This window comes from Nerophis lumbriciformis, linkage group LG29 (assembly GCF_033978685.3).
Source record: "Nerophis lumbriciformis linkage group LG29, RoL_Nlum_v2.1, whole genome shotgun sequence".
In the NCBI taxonomy this organism is placed as follows: Eukaryota; Metazoa; Chordata; class Actinopteri; order Syngnathiformes; family Syngnathidae; genus Nerophis; species Nerophis lumbriciformis.
In genome coordinates this window covers 17415151-17432834 of record NC_084576.2, presented here as the reverse complement: position 1 = coordinate 17432834, position 17684 = coordinate 17415151, and the positions used below count along the sequence as shown (strand labels likewise).

General features: G+C 35.5%; 14 non-coding genes across 14 annotated transcripts; all 14 read right to left on the bottom strand.

Moving 5' to 3' along the window:
* Nucleotides 1–5424: 5424 nt before the first annotated feature.
* trnas-gcu (transfer RNA serine (anticodon GCU)) lies at nucleotides 5425–5506 on the bottom strand. The gene has a single exon. It is a non-coding gene; the product is annotated as a tRNA-Ser (tRNA).
* A 787-nt stretch (nucleotides 5507–6293) lies between these two features.
* trnas-gcu (transfer RNA serine (anticodon GCU)) lies at nucleotides 6294–6375 on the bottom strand. Its single transcript has one exon. It is a non-coding gene; the product is annotated as a tRNA-Ser (tRNA).
* Nucleotides 6376–7627: 1252 nt separating this feature from the next.
* trnas-gcu (transfer RNA serine (anticodon GCU)) lies at nucleotides 7628–7709 on the bottom strand. Its single transcript has one exon. It is a non-coding gene; the product is annotated as a tRNA-Ser (tRNA).
* A 595-nt stretch (nucleotides 7710–8304) lies between these two features.
* Nucleotides 8305–8386, bottom strand: trnas-gcu (transfer RNA serine (anticodon GCU)). The gene has a single exon. It is a non-coding gene; the product is annotated as a tRNA-Ser (tRNA).
* Nucleotides 8387–9643: 1257 nt separating this feature from the next.
* Nucleotides 9644–9725, bottom strand: trnas-gcu (transfer RNA serine (anticodon GCU)). The gene has a single exon. It is a non-coding gene; the product is annotated as a tRNA-Ser (tRNA).
* Nucleotides 9726–10319: 594 nt separating this feature from the next.
* trnas-gcu (transfer RNA serine (anticodon GCU)) lies at nucleotides 10320–10401 on the bottom strand. Its single transcript has one exon. It is a non-coding gene; the product is annotated as a tRNA-Ser (tRNA).
* Nucleotides 10402–10995: 594 nt separating this feature from the next.
* Nucleotides 10996–11077, bottom strand: trnas-gcu (transfer RNA serine (anticodon GCU)). Its single transcript has one exon. It is a non-coding gene; the product is annotated as a tRNA-Ser (tRNA).
* A 594-nt stretch (nucleotides 11078–11671) lies between these two features.
* Nucleotides 11672–11753, bottom strand: trnas-gcu (transfer RNA serine (anticodon GCU)). Its single transcript has one exon. It is a non-coding gene; the product is annotated as a tRNA-Ser (tRNA).
* Nucleotides 11754–12348: 595 nt separating this feature from the next.
* On the bottom strand, nucleotides 12349–12430 carry trnas-gcu (transfer RNA serine (anticodon GCU)). The gene has a single exon. It is a non-coding gene; the product is annotated as a tRNA-Ser (tRNA).
* A 594-nt stretch (nucleotides 12431–13024) lies between these two features.
* Nucleotides 13025–13106, bottom strand: trnas-gcu (transfer RNA serine (anticodon GCU)). The gene has a single exon. It is a non-coding gene; the product is annotated as a tRNA-Ser (tRNA).
* Nucleotides 13107–13700: 594 nt separating this feature from the next.
* Nucleotides 13701–13782, bottom strand: trnas-gcu (transfer RNA serine (anticodon GCU)). The gene has a single exon. It is a non-coding gene; the product is annotated as a tRNA-Ser (tRNA).
* Nucleotides 13783–14377: 595 nt separating this feature from the next.
* On the bottom strand, nucleotides 14378–14459 carry trnas-gcu (transfer RNA serine (anticodon GCU)). Its single transcript has one exon. It is a non-coding gene; the product is annotated as a tRNA-Ser (tRNA).
* A 595-nt stretch (nucleotides 14460–15054) lies between these two features.
* Nucleotides 15055–15136, bottom strand: trnas-gcu (transfer RNA serine (anticodon GCU)). The gene has a single exon. It is a non-coding gene; the product is annotated as a tRNA-Ser (tRNA).
* A 594-nt stretch (nucleotides 15137–15730) lies between these two features.
* trnas-gcu (transfer RNA serine (anticodon GCU)) lies at nucleotides 15731–15812 on the bottom strand. The gene has a single exon. It is a non-coding gene; the product is annotated as a tRNA-Ser (tRNA).
* Between the last annotated feature and the right edge of the window lie 1872 nt (nucleotides 15813–17684).

The following is a 17684-nucleotide window of genomic DNA, read 5'->3' as shown; positions in this document are numbered from 1 at the left end:
CATTATTTTATTTTATTAAATAATATGCATAATTGCCAACCTTGAGACCTCCGATTTCGGGAGGTGGGTGTGTGTGTGTGTGTGTGTGTGTGCGTGTGTATATATATATATATACCGTATATTACCAAATAGTAGCCCGGGCGTTTATTTCACAAAATGGGGTCAGACCCCGGGCGGCTATTAGGACATGGGCGGTTATTTGCACAAGGCTTTTATTTATTTTTGCACCAGCCTGCACCAGGCCATTATTTGGTTACAATGGTTAGCGTCCAGTATTTGTTTTCGTACTAAAAACTTTAAATGTAAAAGCTAATAACATAAACATACAAACAAAAAAACAAGACTATCAAAAGACAAGAGATCAACAAGGCCTCAACATGACAGTAGTGCAACAATTGTCAAATAGAATACAAATACTAAAAATAAATAAACTTTTTAAATAAAGCAGCCTACCGGGAAAAATAAAATTATGGTACCAAGTACTTAAGTATAAAACCCACCATCAAAACAGAACAATAATACTGTCACTGTCCTTTGCCTTAATGCGGATCATTTTGCGGGACACACGGTGGTTCAGTCCACGAACGTGATGTATCCACTGACACAAATTAGCATCAAGCTCGTCGCCCACTTTCTTCCTACCTCCACCAGATAAGCGAGCCCGTTTTCCATCGATTGCCGACTGAGATTGTAGTTCTCCCTTTTTTTGTTTCCATTCTCGTACACGTTTTGGGTCAACGTTAAACTGCCTGGCCGCTGCCAAACCAGAGTTCTGCTCCGCATACTTCACAACCGCTAGCTTGAACTTCAAGTCAAATTTTCTGTTCTTCTTCCCCCTTAAAGTATTCCCGTCCATCAGTTGTGGTGTACCGGTATCCTGTTCATTCAACTCACTGCTGCTGTTGCTTGCCATGTTGAAACTTTTCCTCGTGGGTTTGTTGTTGTCGTTGAGTGTGTGTTACGCTATATGCGGTCACCCATTGCAATATGTTGATTACCCAGAATCCCCACGTAACGTCTGCTGTTACCATAATGACCAGAATTATTGCACCTTTGCTTTTCCTTTTAGCTTATAAATTGGGTTTAATGTAGTCAATATGATTTTAATCTAAATTATGCAAATAACAGCCCATGGGCGGCTATTTGGACATAGGCGTTTATTAGGAAGAGGCGTTTATTTCACAAAATGGGGTCAGACCCCGGGCGGCTATTAGGACATGGGCGGTTATTTGCACAAGGACGTTTATTTGGTAATATACGGTATATATATATATATATATGTATATATATATATATATATATATATATATATATATATATATATATATATATATATATATATATATATATATATATATATATATAAGAAATACTTGACTTTCAGTGAATTCTAGCTATATATATATATATATATATATATATTTTATTTTATTTATATATATATATATATATATATATATATATATATATATATATATATATATATATATATATATATATATATATATATATATATATATATTTATATATATATATATATATATATATATATATATATATATATATATATACAGTATATATATATATATATATATATATATATATATATATACAGTATATATATATATATATATATATATATATATATATATATATATATATATATATATATATATATATATATATATTAGGGCTGCAGCTAACGATTATTTTTCTATCGATTAATCTATAGATTATTTTTTCGATTAATCGGTTAATCTATAGATTATTTTTTCGATTAATCTATAGATTATTTTTCCTTTTACCGATTTTTTTTTTTTTTTAAATGAAGAGGAAAAAATAAATGTAGGCCAGTTTTTTCAAAAGGCATGGCTTTTATTTACAAAAAAAAAAGTATGGCCACTCAGTCAACATTGACAACAACATGACAAAATATTCTGTAACAATGTAAACATTTAAAACGTTTAACATTTAACAAAATTAAAAGTAGCTTATTTGCTTTTTAATGTGCAAATATAAAAGTAAACATCCAGTGCAAATCTTAATATTCTGGAATAGTATAAGCATTTCAAAAGTAAAAGTATTGCTTATTTTGCTTTAAAATGTGCAAAAATAAAGATAAACATCCAATACAAAAAAGTGCAAAACGGAAATATTCTCTAACAAGTGTAAACATTTCAACAAAAGTAAAAGTATTGCTTATTTGCTAAAATGTGCAAAAATAAAGCTAAACATCCAATACAAAAAAGTGTACAGTGTAAACATTTCAACAAAAGTAAAAGTATTGCTTATTTTGCTTAATAACACAACAATGATAGTATGATTAAAGTGGAAGTTAATTGTTCGTTTGTACATAGTATATGTAACTGTTAATGTTGTAAAAGGTATTTGCACAACTAATTAACGTTAGCGTTTGTGACACGTCTTGTGCCGTGGGGTTCTTTCAGGACCGACAGACTGAACGCCAGACGGCTTTGCCAGGTTTACAATCTTTTAATTTTACACAAAGTCTTTTCTCTTCCAACTGCGCGGATCGCGCACCTGGGCACGATTGCGGCGTCGCTCCCGGCGCGCCCCGCCTTGCCGCCGCCGCCTCTCCACAGCGTTAAAGAAGAGCGCGTCTTTGTAAACACTGAACAGGCACGCCAAACGCGCCTCTCAGAGCGAAACGGTGCTTTAGTTTATGAATTTACAACGCAGATACAAATGACACATTCATGTTTTTGTGTAATAATGACAACGTATACGCACGCGGACGATTGACTTGTTGATGGTGATGGCAAGAACGCTGTCGGGGGTTTTCTTTTCAAATGTTCCTTCATAGCCGTTGTGCTGCTATGATAGGCCATTTCCGCTCGACACAGTGTGCATACAACAACATTATTAGGCCGTTTATTGAAATACTCCCACACTTTTGACGACTTTTGGCGTGCTTTTTTCCCCTCGCTCGCATCGTCTGCTTTGCGCTCCGCCATGACAGTAGTGTGACGTAAATATGCGACGCGCCGACGCACAAAAACGGCGTCGACGTATTTACGTAACCGATGACGTCGACTACGTCGACGCGTCATTTCAGCCTTAATATATATATATATATATACATAAATAAGAGAAATACTTGAATTTCAGTGTTCATTTATTTACTCATATACACACACATAACACTCATCTACTCATTGTTGAGTTAGGGGTTGAATTGTACATCCTTGTTCTATTCTCTGTCACTATTTTTTCTAACCATGCTGAACACCCTCTCTGATGATGCATTCTGCTTTGTCTCCTTGTTGTGTGCGCAGTTGTGCACTGCACTCTCTAAAAGCCCTAGATGTTATTGTCACATATGCATGTGCAGTAGATGGCAGTATTGTCCTGTTTAAGAGTGTCACAACATTGCTGTTTACGGCTGACGAACTGCTGTGCGGTAGACGAAAACGTGACTGCTGTTGTTGTGTGTTGTTACCGCGCTGGGAGGACGTTAATGAAACTACCTAACAATAAACCCACATAAGAAACCAATAACTCGCCCTCCATCATTCTACAGTTATAACGTGATTGGGCAGGCACGCTGTTTATATTGTGGGAAAACAGGCTGTTGACACGTCACTCAGGTCCGCATGGAGCTGGAGGGGGCGTGGCCTCCAGCTGCGTCTGAATTTCGGGAGATTTTCGGGAGAAAATTTGTCCCGGGAGGTTTTTGGGAGAGGCGCTGAATTTCGGGAGTCTCCCGGAAAATCCGGGAGGGTTGGCAAGTATGATAATATGCGTTAATAAAATGCTTGATATTTTCTTACTAAATATATTCATTCTTTTTTTTTTTTTTGACATTAAAAATCATGCACTGCATGCAATTGCATATATTTTAAAATTCAATATTATCACAATCAAAATATGATATTATCATGTATTCCAAAAATATGTTTTGTTAAAATAAAGATACATACTTTACTAAAATATCTGCTTGACTTATGATTTCAAAACAAATTATCAATCACTGTAAAATTGATAATAGATTTTACGGTTAAATTCCGCCGACTGAGTTTTTTTTACCGTAAAACCAACTTTGGTACAGTTTTTTTCCATATACAGTAAGTCACTAAAACATTAAAAAACAAACAAAAAAACATTAAAACAACAATATTTTACGGTAAAAAAAACCAAAAAACTGTTGCTTGAATTTTAACGCTAAAAACAGTGGTATTGTTTCTCCATTCCATTCCATTTACTCCATTTTTTATATGCTGTAAAAAAAAACACTGCTTTTACTGTAAAATTCTGGTGACTGAGCTGCCAGTTTTTAAAATAAAATGTAAAATATTTTTTTGCAGCTTATGTAAAAAAAATATATTGCTAACTGCGATGTGGCCCTCAATTAAAACGAGTTTGACACCCTTGGTTTACATGCTCAACATTTTTTTTGGTATTAACCTACGATTAATAGGTTGCGGTAATTGCTGCTTTCTTGCTAGCCCATTTTGTAGGTATAAAACTAAAATATATTATACCCTTACTTGGCACTATCTTGCTAGCATGCTAATGTTAGCATGATAACATGTTCATGCTAGCAAATTGTGTTGGTATAGACCTACAATTAATGGATTACTTTACCTGGCACTATTTTGCTAGCATGCTAATGTTAGCATGTTAACGTTATCATGTCAGCCAATTTTGTTGGTATCAACCAACACATTTTTAATATCATTACTTGGCGCTATCTTGCATGCTAATGTTATCATGCTAACATTTTCATGCTCGCTAAATGTGTTGGTATATACCTACAATGAATGAATTATTTTACTTGGCACTATCTTGCTAACAAGCTGTTCAAAGCATGTTAACGTCTTAATGTGAGCCCATTTTGTAAGTACAAACCTATACCTATATCGTTACTTCCCGTTATCTTGCTAGCATGCCATTGTTAGCAAGTTAGCATTTTATTGTTTGTCTATTTTATAGGTAAAAACCTACAATTCATGGATACGCTTATTTGGCACGAGCTTGCTAGCATGCTAACTATGGCCTCAACTAACTATTTTGATAGTCGACTAATCATCGACTACTTTAACAATTAATCGACTAATAGGATTATAGGTTACAGCGCTGAACTAGAAATCAGTTGATGGATTTTGTCTTTAAAATGACTTAATAGTCAGGGTTGTCCGTGAAAAGACAATTGGAGACGAAAATAGACACAGATACGTCACATCAAATAAGTCCAGCAATCAGTTGACAGTTTATCCTTGAAACAACATGAGAGTCACGGCTGCCAGACAAATAAATACTCCTGTTTTCTACAAGACACCAAACGTCATCACCGCAGACCGGTGAATCGATCGCAACTGGACGGTTTGGTTTGTCTTAGAAGATCTAAGAAGGCTTCATCGGTTCATACTCATAGAATTAAATTGGGTAGTAAACAGTATAATACAATGAGAATGGGATTTGAACCCACGCGTGTAGAACACAATGGATTAGCAGTCCATCACCTTAACCTCTCAGTCACCTCATCTCCGAGGTAAACTACCAACTAAAAAAGTGGGAATTCCTCAGAATAAAATCTATCTACGATTAACTGTGATTAATCGTGTGGTAACTGCAAACAAAATGCAATGAATCCCGATTGAATATTTACATCGATTGAGAGCCTAACTAATAATACGTTTCATTAATATTAACAAATGTTAAACATGGAATCGAAGAGTTCATAAACTGTATCGACCGTCTACATAACATGTAATGGTAGTTCTTTGGTCAATAGTTTACTTCACAGACTCACCTTCAAGCCATTTTCTAACTTTCTCTGTAAAAGTAGCTGTTTTGGGGAACGGTTTCCATTGCCCGGCCCCTAACACCGACCATTTATGTTTGCTGAACACCTGGTGGAAAAGGAGCTTGGTACTGTATGTGGGATTGCAAAGAAGTTAGTGAACATAACTATGAATATTCTCATTCATCCAGGTCATTGTATTCAAGGGTTTCTAAATCAATTGCACCTGGACTGTTTGGTTAATCTTTGAAGATGTTATGCCTCTTAACTAAGGAGGCTTCTTAAGTTCATGCTCATAGACTTGGAATGGGCAGTAAAGAGTGAAGTACGATGAGAATGAGATTCCAACCCATGCGTATAGAACACAAAGGATTAGCAGTCCATCGCCTTAACCTTGTTCTCATTCATCCAGGTCATTGTTTTCTAAGGAAATTCAATTAATCGCAACTAGACTGTTTTGTTTGTCTTCGACAACGTTTCATGCTCATAGACTTAAATTAGTCAGATTTAGTTCCTAAACAATAAAGGACGATGAAGATGGGATTCGAACCCATGCGTGCAGAACACAATGGATTAGCAGTCAACCACCTTAACCTCTCGGCCACCTCATCTTCAGACTCTTACGGCCAACTAAAATAGTGGGAATTCGTGGAAATATAATATTTATACGATTAACTGTGATTAATCATGAGTTTACTGCAGACCAACTGCAATTAATCCCGATTGAATATTCAAATCGATTGAGATCTCTACTAATAATACAACTCATTAACATCAACAAATGTTAAACATGGAATCAAATCGTATCGAATTGTTTATTCACTGAATCAAATTGCATCAAATCGTTCAGTTTTTAGAAATAAACGTTTTTTTGAATCGCATCATCACCCAAGATGCGTAAAGAATCGTCCATCACAAAACAATGTCCATCCCGAGTCTGAAAGAGTTTTAACAAAGTCTAACATTAGCTTCAAACTCTACTATAAAACCCAATCTCTAGTTTGAAACCGACTTTAAGGGATTGCCAAAGAAATTAGTAGACATATCTATGGATGTTCTCATTCATCCAGGTCACTGTTTTCTAAGGGAATTCAATCAGTCGCAACTCGACTGTTTTGTTTGTCTTTGACAACGTTTCATGCTCATAGACTTAAATTAGTCAGATTTAGTTCCTAAACAATAAAGGACGATGAAGATGGGCTTCGAACTCATGCGTGCAGAACACAGTGGACTAGCAGTCCATCGCCTTAACCTCTCGGCCACCTCATCTTCAGGCTCTTACTGCTAACTAAAATAGTGGGAATTCGTGGAAATATAATATTTCTGCGATTAACTGTGATTAATCATGAGTTTACTGCAGACCAACTGCAATTAATCCCGATTGAATATTCAAATCGATTGAGATCTCTACTAATAATACAACTCATTAACATCAACAAATGTTAAACATGGAATCTAATCTTTCATACAATGAATCGAATCGTATCGAATTGTTTATTCACTGATTCAAATTGCATCAAGTCTTTCAGTTTTTACAAATAAATGGTTTTTGAACCGCATCGCAACCCAAGATGCGTAGGGTAACGTTCATCACAAAAATTTTACATCCCGAGTCTGAAAGAGTTTTAACAAAGTCTAACATTAGCTTCAAACACTACAATAAAACCCAATCTCTAGTTTGAAACCGACTTTAAGGGATTGCAAAGAAATTAGTAGACATAACTATGGATGTTCTCATTCATCCAGGTCATTGTTTTCTAAGGGAATTCAATCAATCGCAACTAGACTGTTTTGTTTGTCTTCGACAACGTTTCATGCTCATAGACTTAAATTAGTCAGATTTAGTTCCTAAACAATAAAGGACGATGAAGATGGGATTCGAACCCATGCGTGCAGAACACAATGGATTAGCAGTCCATCGCCTTAACCTCTCGGCCACCTTATCTTCTGGCTCTTACTGCCAACTAAAATAGTGGGAATTCGTGGAAATACAATATTTCTGTGGTTAACTGTGATTAATCATGAGTTTACTGCAGACCAACTGCAATTAATCCTGATTGAATATTCAAATCGATTGAGATCTCTACTAATAATACAATTCATTAACATCAACAAATGTTAAACATGGAATCTAATCTTTCATACAATGAATCGAATCGTATCGAATTGTTTATTCACTGAATCAAATTGCATCAAGTCTTTCAGTTTTTTACAAATAAATGGTTTTTGAATCGCATCGTAACCCAAGATGCGTAAGGAATTGTCCATCACAAAAATTTTACATCCCGAGTCTGAAAGAGTTTTAACAAAGTCTAGCATTAGCTTCAAACACTACTATAAAACCCAATCTCTAGTTTGAAACCGACTTTAAGGGATTGCAAAGATATTAGTAGACATAACTATGGATGTTCTCATTCATCCAGGTCATTGTTTTCTAAAGGAATTCAATCAATCACAACTAGACTGTTCTGTTTGTCTTTGACAACGTTTCATGCTCATAGACTTAAATTAGTCAGATTTAGTTCCTAAACAATAAAGGACGATGAAAATGGGATTCGAACCCAGGCGTGCAGAACACAATGGATTAGCAGTCCATCGCCTTAACCTCTCGGGCACCTCATCTTCAGGCTCTTACTGCCAACTAAAATAGTGGGAATTCGTGGAAATATAATATTTCTGTGGTTAACTGTGATTAATCATGAGTTTACTGCAGACCAACTGCAATTAATCCTGATTGAATATTCAAATCGATTGAGATCTCTACTAATAATACAATTCATTAACATCAACAAATCTTAAACATGGAATCTAATCTTTCATACAATGAATCGAATCGTATCGAATTGTTTATTCACTGAATCAAATTGCATCAAATCGTTCAGTTTTTAGAAATAAATGGTTTTTGAATCGCATCGTAACCCAAGATGCGTAAGGAATCGTCCATCAAAAGAATGTTACATCCCGAGTCTGAAAGTCTAACATTAGTTTCAAACACTACTATAAAACCCAATCTCTAGTTTGAAACCGACTCTAAGGGATTGCAAAGAAATTAGTAGACATAACTATGGATGTTCTCATTCATCCAGGTCATTGTTTTCTAAGGGAATTCAATCGATCACAAGTGGACTGTTTTGTTTGTCTTCGACAACGTTTCATGCTCATAGACTTAAATTAGTCAGATTTAGTTCCTAAACAATAAAGGACAATGAAGAAGGGATTCGAACCAATGCGTGCAGAACACAATTGATTAGCAGTCCATTGCCTTAACCTCTCGGCCACCTCATCTTCAGACTCTTACTGCCAACTAAAATAGTGGGAATTCGTGGAAATATAATATTTCTGCGATTAACTGTGATTAATCCTGAGTTTACTGCAGACCAACTGCAATTAATCCCGATTGAATATTCAAATCGATTGAGATCTCTACTAATAATACAATTCATTAACATCAACAAATGTTAAACATGGAATCTAATCTTTCATACAATGAATCGAATCGTATCGAATTGTTTATTCACTGAATCAAATTGCATCAAGTCTTTCAGTTTTTACAAATAAATGGTTTTTGAATCGCATCGTAACCCAAGAAGCGTAAGGAATCGTCCATCACAAAAATTTTACATCCAGAGTCTGAAAGAGTTTTAACAAAGTCTAACTTTAGCTTCAAACACTACTATAAAACTCAATCTCTAGTTTGAAACCGACTTTAAGGGATTGCAAAAAAATTAGTTGACATAACTATGGATGTTCTCATTCATCCAGGTCATTGTTTTCTAAGGGAATTCAATCAATCGCAACTAGACTGTTTTGTTTGTCTTCGACAATGTTTCATGCTCATAGACTTAAATTAGTCAGATTTAGTTCCTAAACATTAAAGGACGATGAAGATGGGATTCGAACCCATGCGTGCAGAACACAATGGATTAGCAGTCCATCGCCTTAACCTCTCGGCCACCTCATCTTCAGGCTCTTACTGCCAACTAAAATAGTGGGAATTCGTGGAAATATAATGTTTCTGCGATTAACTGTGATTAATCATGAGTTTACTGCAGACCAACTGCAATTAATCCCGATTGAATATTCAAATCGATTGAGATCTCTACTAATAATACAACTCATTAACATCAACAAATGTTAAACATGGAATCTAATCTTTCATACAATGAATCGAATCGTATCGAATTGTTTATTCACTGATTCAAATTGCATCAAGTCTTTCAGTTTTTACAAATAAATGGTTTTTGAACCGCATCGCAACCCAAGATGCGTAGGGTAACGTTCATCACAAAAATTTTACATCCCGAGTCTGAAAGAGTTTTAACAAAGTCTAACATTAGCTTCAAACACTACAATAAAACCCAATCTCTAGTTTGAAACTGACTTTAAGGGATTGCAAAGAAATTAGTAGACATAACTATGGATGTTCTCATTCATCCAGGTCATTGTTTTCTAAGGGAATTCAATCAATCGCAACTAGACTGTTTTGTTTGTCTTCGACAACGTTTCATGCTCATAGACTTAAATTAGTCAGATTTAGTTCCTAAACATTAAAGGACAATGAAGATGGGATTCGAACCCATGCGTGCAGAACACAATGGATTAGCAGTCCATCGCCTTAACCTCTCGGCCACCTCATCTTCTGGCTCTTACTGCCAACTAAAATAGTGGGAATTCGTGGAAATATAATATTTCTGCGATTAACTGTGATTAATCATGAGTTTACTGCAGACCAACTGCAATTAATCCCAATTGAATATTCAAATCGATTGAGATCTCTACTAATAATACAATTCATGAACATTAACAAATGTTAAACATGGAATCTAATCTTTCATACAATGAATCGAATCGTATCAAATTGTTTATTCACTGAATCAAATTGCATCAAGTCTTTCAGTTTTTACAAATAAATGGTTTTTGAATCGCATCGGAACCCAAGATGCGTAAGGAAAAGTCCATCACAAAAATGTTACATCCCGAGTCTGAAAGAGTTTTAACAAAGTCTAACATTAGCTTCAAACACTACAATAAAACCCAATCTCTAGTTTGAAACCGACTTTAAGGGATTGCAAAGAAATTAGTAGACATAACTATGGATGTTCTCATTCATCCAGGTCATTGTTTTCTAAGGGAATTCAATCAATCGCAACTAGACTGTTTTGTTTGTCTTCGACAACGTTTCATGCTCATAGACTTAAATTAGTCAGATTTAGTTCCTAAACAATAAAGGACGATGAAGATGGGATTCGAACCCATGCGTGCAGAACACAATGGATTAGCAGTCCATCGCCTTAACCTCTCGGCCACCTCATCTTCTGGCTCTTACTGCCAACTAAAATAGTGGGAATTCGTGGAAATATAATATTTCTGCGATTAACTGTGATTAATCATGAGTTTACTGCAGACCAACTGCAATTAATCCCAATTGAATATTCAAATCGATTGAGATCTCTACTAATAATACAATTCATGAACATCAACAAATGTTAAACATGGAATCTAATCTTTCATACAATGAATCGAATCGTATCAAATTGTTTATTCACTGAATCAAATTGCATCAAGTCTTTCAGTTTTTACAAATAAATGGTTTTTGAATCGCATCAGAACCCAAGATGCGTAAGGAATCGTCCATCACAAAAATTTTACATCCAGAGTCTGAAAGAGTTTTAACAAAGTCTAACTTTAGCTTCAAACACTACTATAAAACTCAATCTCTAGTTTGAAACCGACTTTAAGGGATTGCAAAAAAATTAGTTGACATAACTATGGATGTTCTCATTCATCCAGGTCATTGTTTTCTAAGGGAATTCAATCAATCGCAACTAGACTGTTTTGTTTGTCTTCGACAACGTTTCATGCTCATAGACTTAAATTAGTCAGATTTAGTTCCTAAACATTAAAGGACGATGAAGATGGGATTCGAACCCATGCGTGCAGAACACAATGGATTAGCAGTCCATCGCCTTAACCTCTCGGCCACCTCATCTTCAGGCTCTTACTGCCAACTAAAAATAGTGGGAATTCGTGGAAATATAATAATTCTGCGATTAACTGTGATTAATCATGAGTTTACTGCAGACCAACTGCAATTAATCCCGATTGAATATTCAAATCGATTGAGATCTCTACTAATAATACAACTCATTAACATCAACAAATGTTAAACATGGAATCTAATCTTTCATACAATGAATCGAATCGTATCGAATTGTTTATTCACTGATTCAAATTGCATCAAGTCTTTCAGTTTTTACAAATAAATGGTTTTTGAACCGCATCGCAACCCAAGATGCGTAGGGTAACGTTCATCACAAAAATTTTACATCCCGAGTCCGAAAGAGTTTTAACAAAGTCTAACATTAGCTTCAAACACTACAATTAAACCCAATCTCTAGTTTGAAACCGACTTTAAGGGATTGCAAAGAAATTAGTATACATAACTATGGATGTTCTCATTCATCCAGGTCATTGTTTTCTAAGGGAATTCAATCAATCGCAACTAGACTGTTTTGTTTGTCTTCGACAACGTTTCATGCTCATAGACTTAAATTAGTCAGATTTAGTTCCTAAACATTAAAGGACGATGAAGATGGGATTCGAACCCATGCGTGCAGAACACAATGGATTAGCAGTCCATCGCCTTAACCTCTCGGCCACCTCATCTTCTGGCTCTTACTGCCAACTAAAATAGTGGGAATTCGTGGAAATATAATATTTCTGCGATTAACTGTGATTAATCATGAGTTTACTGCAGACCAACTGCAATTAATCCCAATTGAATATTCAAATCGATTGAGATCTCTACTAATAATACAATTCATGAACATCAACAAATGTTAAACATGGAATCTAATCTTTCATACAATGAATCGAATCGTATCAAATTGTTTATTCACTGAATCAAATTGCATCAAGTCTTTCAGTTTTTACAAATAAATGGTTTTTGAATCGCATCGGAACCCAAGATGCGTAAGGAATCGTCCATCACAAAAATGTTACATCCCGAGTCTGAAAGAGTTTTAACAAAGTCTAACATTAGCTTCAAACACTACAATAAAACCCAATCTCTAGTTTGAAACCGACTTTAAGGGATTGCAAAGAAATTAGTAGACATAACTATGGATGTTCTCATTCATCCAGGTCATTGTTTTCTAAGGGAATTCAATCAATCGCAACTAGACTGTTTTGTTTGTCTTCGACAACGTTTCATGCTCATAGACTTAAATTAGTCAGATTTAGTTCCTAAACAATAAAGGACGATGAAGATGGGATTCGAACCCATGCGTGCAGAACACAATGGATTAGCAGTCCATCGCCTTAACCTCTCGGCCACCTCATCTTCTGGCTCTTACTGCCAACTAAAATAGTGGGAATTCGTGGAAATAAAATATTTCTGCGATTAACTGTGATTAATCATGAGTTTACTGCAGACCAACTGCAATTAATCCCAATTGAATATTCAAATCGATTGAGATCTCTACTAATAATACAATTCATGAACATCAACAAATGTTAAACATGGAATCTAATCTTTCATACAATGAATCGAATCGTATCAAATTGTTTATTCACTGAATCAAATTGCATCAAGTCTTTCAGTTTTTACAAATAAATGGTTTTTGAATCGCATCAGAACCCAAGATGCGTAAGGAATCGTCCATCACAAAAATTTTACATCCAGAGTCTGAAAGAGTTTTAACAAAGTCTAACTTTAGCTTCAAACACTACTATAAAACTCAATCTCTAGTTTGAAACCGACTTTAAGGGATTGCAAAAAAATTAGTTGACATAACTATGGATGTTCTCATTCATCCAGGTCATTGTTTTCTAAGGGAATTCAATCAATCGCAACTAGACTGTTTTGTTTGTCTTCGACAACGTTTCATGCTCATAGACTTAAATTAGTCAGATTTAGTTCCTAAACATTAAAGGACGATGAAGATGGGATTCGAACCCATGCGTGCAGAACACAATGGATTAGCAGTCCATCGCCTTAACCTCTCGGCCACCTCATCTTCAGGCTCTTACTGCCAACTAAAAATAGTGGGAATTCGTGGAAATATAATGTTTCTGCGATTAACTGTGATTAATCATGAGTTTACTGCAGACCAACTGCAATTAATCCCGATTGAATATTCAAATCGATTGAGATCTCTACTAATAATACAACTCATTAACATCAACAAATGTTAAACATGGAATCTAATCTTTCATACAATGAATCGAATCGTATCGAATTGTTTATTCACTGATTCAAATTGCATCAAGTCTTTCAGTTTTTACAAATAAATGGTTTTTGAACCGCATCGCAACCCAAGATGCGTAGGGTAACGTTCATCACAAAAATTTTACATCCCGAGTCTGAAAGAGTTTTAACAAAGTCTAACATTAGCTTCAAACACTACAATAAAACCCAATCTCTAGTTTGAAACCGACTTTAAGGGATTGCAAAGAAATTAGTAGACATAACTATGGATGTTCTCATTCATCCAGGTCATTGTTTTCTAAGGGAATTCAATCAATCGCAACTAGACTGTTTTGTTTGTCTTCGACAACGTTTCATGCTCATAGACTTAAATTAGTCAGATTTAGTTCCTAAACATTAAAGGACGATGAAGATGGGATTCGAACCCATGCGTGCAGAACACAATGGATTAGCAGTCCATCGCCTTAACCTCTCGGCCACCTCATCTTCAGGCTCTTACTGCCAACTAAAAATAGTGGGAATTCGTGGAAATATAATGTTTCTGCGATTAACTGTGATTAATCATGAGTTTACTGCAGACCAACTGCAATTAATCCCGATTGAATATTCAAATCGATTGAGATCTCTACTAATAATACAACTCATTAACATCAACAAATGTTAAACATGGAATCTAATCTTTCATACAATGAATCGAATCGTATCAAATTGTTTATTCACTGAATCAAATTGCATCAAGTCTTTCAGTTTTTACAAATAAATGGTTTTTGAATCGCATCGGAACCCAAGATGCGTAAGGAATCGTCCATCACAAAAATGTTACATCCCGAGTCTGAAAGAGTTTTAACAAAGTCTAACATTAGCTTCAAACACTACAATAAAACCCAATCTCTAGTTTGAAACCGACTTTAAGGGATTGCAAAGAAATTAGTAGACATAACTATGGATGTTCTCATTCATCCAGGTCATTGTTTTCTAAGGGAATTCAATCAATCGCAACTAGACTGTTTTGTTTGTCTTCGACAACGTTTCATGCTCATAGACTTAAATTAGTCAGATTTAGTTCCTAAACAATAAAGGACGATGAAGATGGGATTCGAACCCATGCGTGCAGAACACAATGGATTAGCAGTCCATCGCCTTAACCTCTCGGCCACCTCATCTTCTGGCTCTTACTGCCAACTAAAATAGTGGGAATTCGTGGAAATATAATATTTCTGCGATTAACTGTGATTAATCATGAGTTTACTGCAGACCAACTGCAATTAATCCCAATTGAATATTCAAATCGATTGAGATCTCTACTAATAATACAATTCATGAACATCAACAAATGTTAAACATGGAATCTAATCTTTCATACAATGAATCGAATCGTATCAAATTGTTTATTCACTGAATCAAATTGCATCAAGTCTTTCAGTTTTTACAAATAAATGGTTTTTGAATCGCATCAGAACCCAAGATGCGTAAGGAATCGTCCATCACAAAAATTTTACATCCAGAGTCTGAAAGAGTTTTAACAAAGTCTAACTTTAGCTTCAAACACTACTATAAAACTCAATCTCTAGTTTGAAACCGACTTTAAGGGATTGCAAAAAAATTAGTTGACATAACTATGGATGTTCTCATTCATCCAGGTCATTGTTTTCTAAGGGAATTCAATCAATCGCAACTAGACTGTTTTGTTTGTCTTCGACAACGTTTCATGCTCATAGACTTAAATTAGTCAGATTTAGTTCCTAAACATTAAAGGACGATGAAGATGGGATTCGAACCCATGCGTGCAGAACACAATGGATTAGCAGTCCATCGCCTTAACCTCTCGGCCACCTCATCTTCAGGCTCTTACTGCCAACTAAAAATAGTGGGAATTCGTGGAAATATAATGTTTCTGCGATTAACTGTGATTAATCATGAGTTTACTGCAGACCAACTGCAATTAATCCCGATTGAATATTCAAATCGATTGAGATCTCTACTAATAATACAACTCATTAACATCAACAAATGTTAAACATGGAATCTAATCTTTCATACAATGAATCGAATCGTATCGAATTGTTTATTCACTGAATCAAATTGCATCAAGTCTTTCAGTTTTTACAAATAAATGGTTTTTGAATCGCATCGTAACCCAAGATGCGTAAGGAATCGTCCATCACAAAAATTTTACATCCCGAGTCTGAAAGTCAAACATTAGCTTCAAACACTACTATAAAACCCAATCTCTAGTTTGAAACCGAGTTTAAGGGATTGCAAAGAAATTAGTACATAACTATGGATGTTCTCATTCATGCAGGTCATTGTTTTCTAAGGGCATTCAATCGATCGCAACAAGACTGTTCTGTCTGTCTTCAACGACGTTTAATGCTATTAGTCAGATTTAGTTCGTAAACAATAAAGAGCAATGAGGATGGGATTTGAACACACGCTTGCAGAACACATTGGATTAGCAGTCCATCACCTTAACCTCTCGGCCACCTCATCTTCTTAATTGGTATTCTTAGGAAAAATTGGGACTTCCTGGAAATGAAATCGAGCTGCGATTTACTGCAAAATCACAAGTTAAATGCAGACAACATGCAATTAATCGCAATTAGATATTTGACTCAATTGAGAGCCCTACTAATAATACATCCCAATTAAAGATCTATTTTTCAAGAGGTCTTCATCTCGGTACGGACAGTGGCCCATAATATCAAAGTGGGGAATTTGCTCAAACGATAGAGCAGGGGTCCCCGACCTTTTTTCCACCAGGGACCGGTTTAATGTATGCATTATTTTCACGAACCGGCTTTCTACGTGTGGCAGATAAAAACAGCAAAAAAATTAGCCTTTGGCTACAACGTCTGAAAGTTAAGTCAGAGAAAATGCGGTAGTTTATAAATGATTTGTTCAAACGGTATAGCACTTGCTTTGCAGGAAAGAGGTAGCGGAATCAATGCCTGCATTCTCCCAAGCCTGTTAGGGATGAGTACATTTCACACTTCATTTAACAACGTATGCAAAAATGATTATTTTAGTAATTTAATTTACATCCCACTCTTCTGTCGCACCCAAGTCACACAAATAGAAAACAAAGTGTGCGTAGTATACATACTGTACAGGAGTACTTCTACCTGTGTAGATGTACATAAAACTGCTCATACAAGGAGTCCATCAAAGTTTACAGTTCAGCCTGTAAATCATGTTTGTCTGCTTTTATAGATTGATCCTCGTTTGACGCAGCTGTGTCAGCACTTCTCGGCCGCTTTTGGCGTCTTCAGTGAGATGTTTTCCCCCTTTTTTCAATGTTCAATAGGAGCCCCGTATGTCATATTGCTGTTATTGATAGGATGCACGCACATATTCCTGCAGTAATAAATCGCTTTAAGTGAGCGATGGCTGACAGTTTGACGGCGTGATAAAAACCAAATAGAAAATAACTTAGCCATCCCATCATAGTTTTTGCCACTCCGTCTACATAAATGCTAACACGTGAGTGATCAATACTTTTGTATGCTTACTGGGCTTCTTTCTGCTGAGAGCACAGCTGAAGGACACCTCGGCGGTTTGCACTGGAAATACTCTACATTGTTTTTACATCATTTTGCTAAATATTTGTTGAAAGAGAAACCCAGCAGGCACAGGACATTGACACAACATTTTTTATACATGCATGTCCTTTAAAATTGACTTTAAAACAACGTTGCAAAACAGTTGTATTAG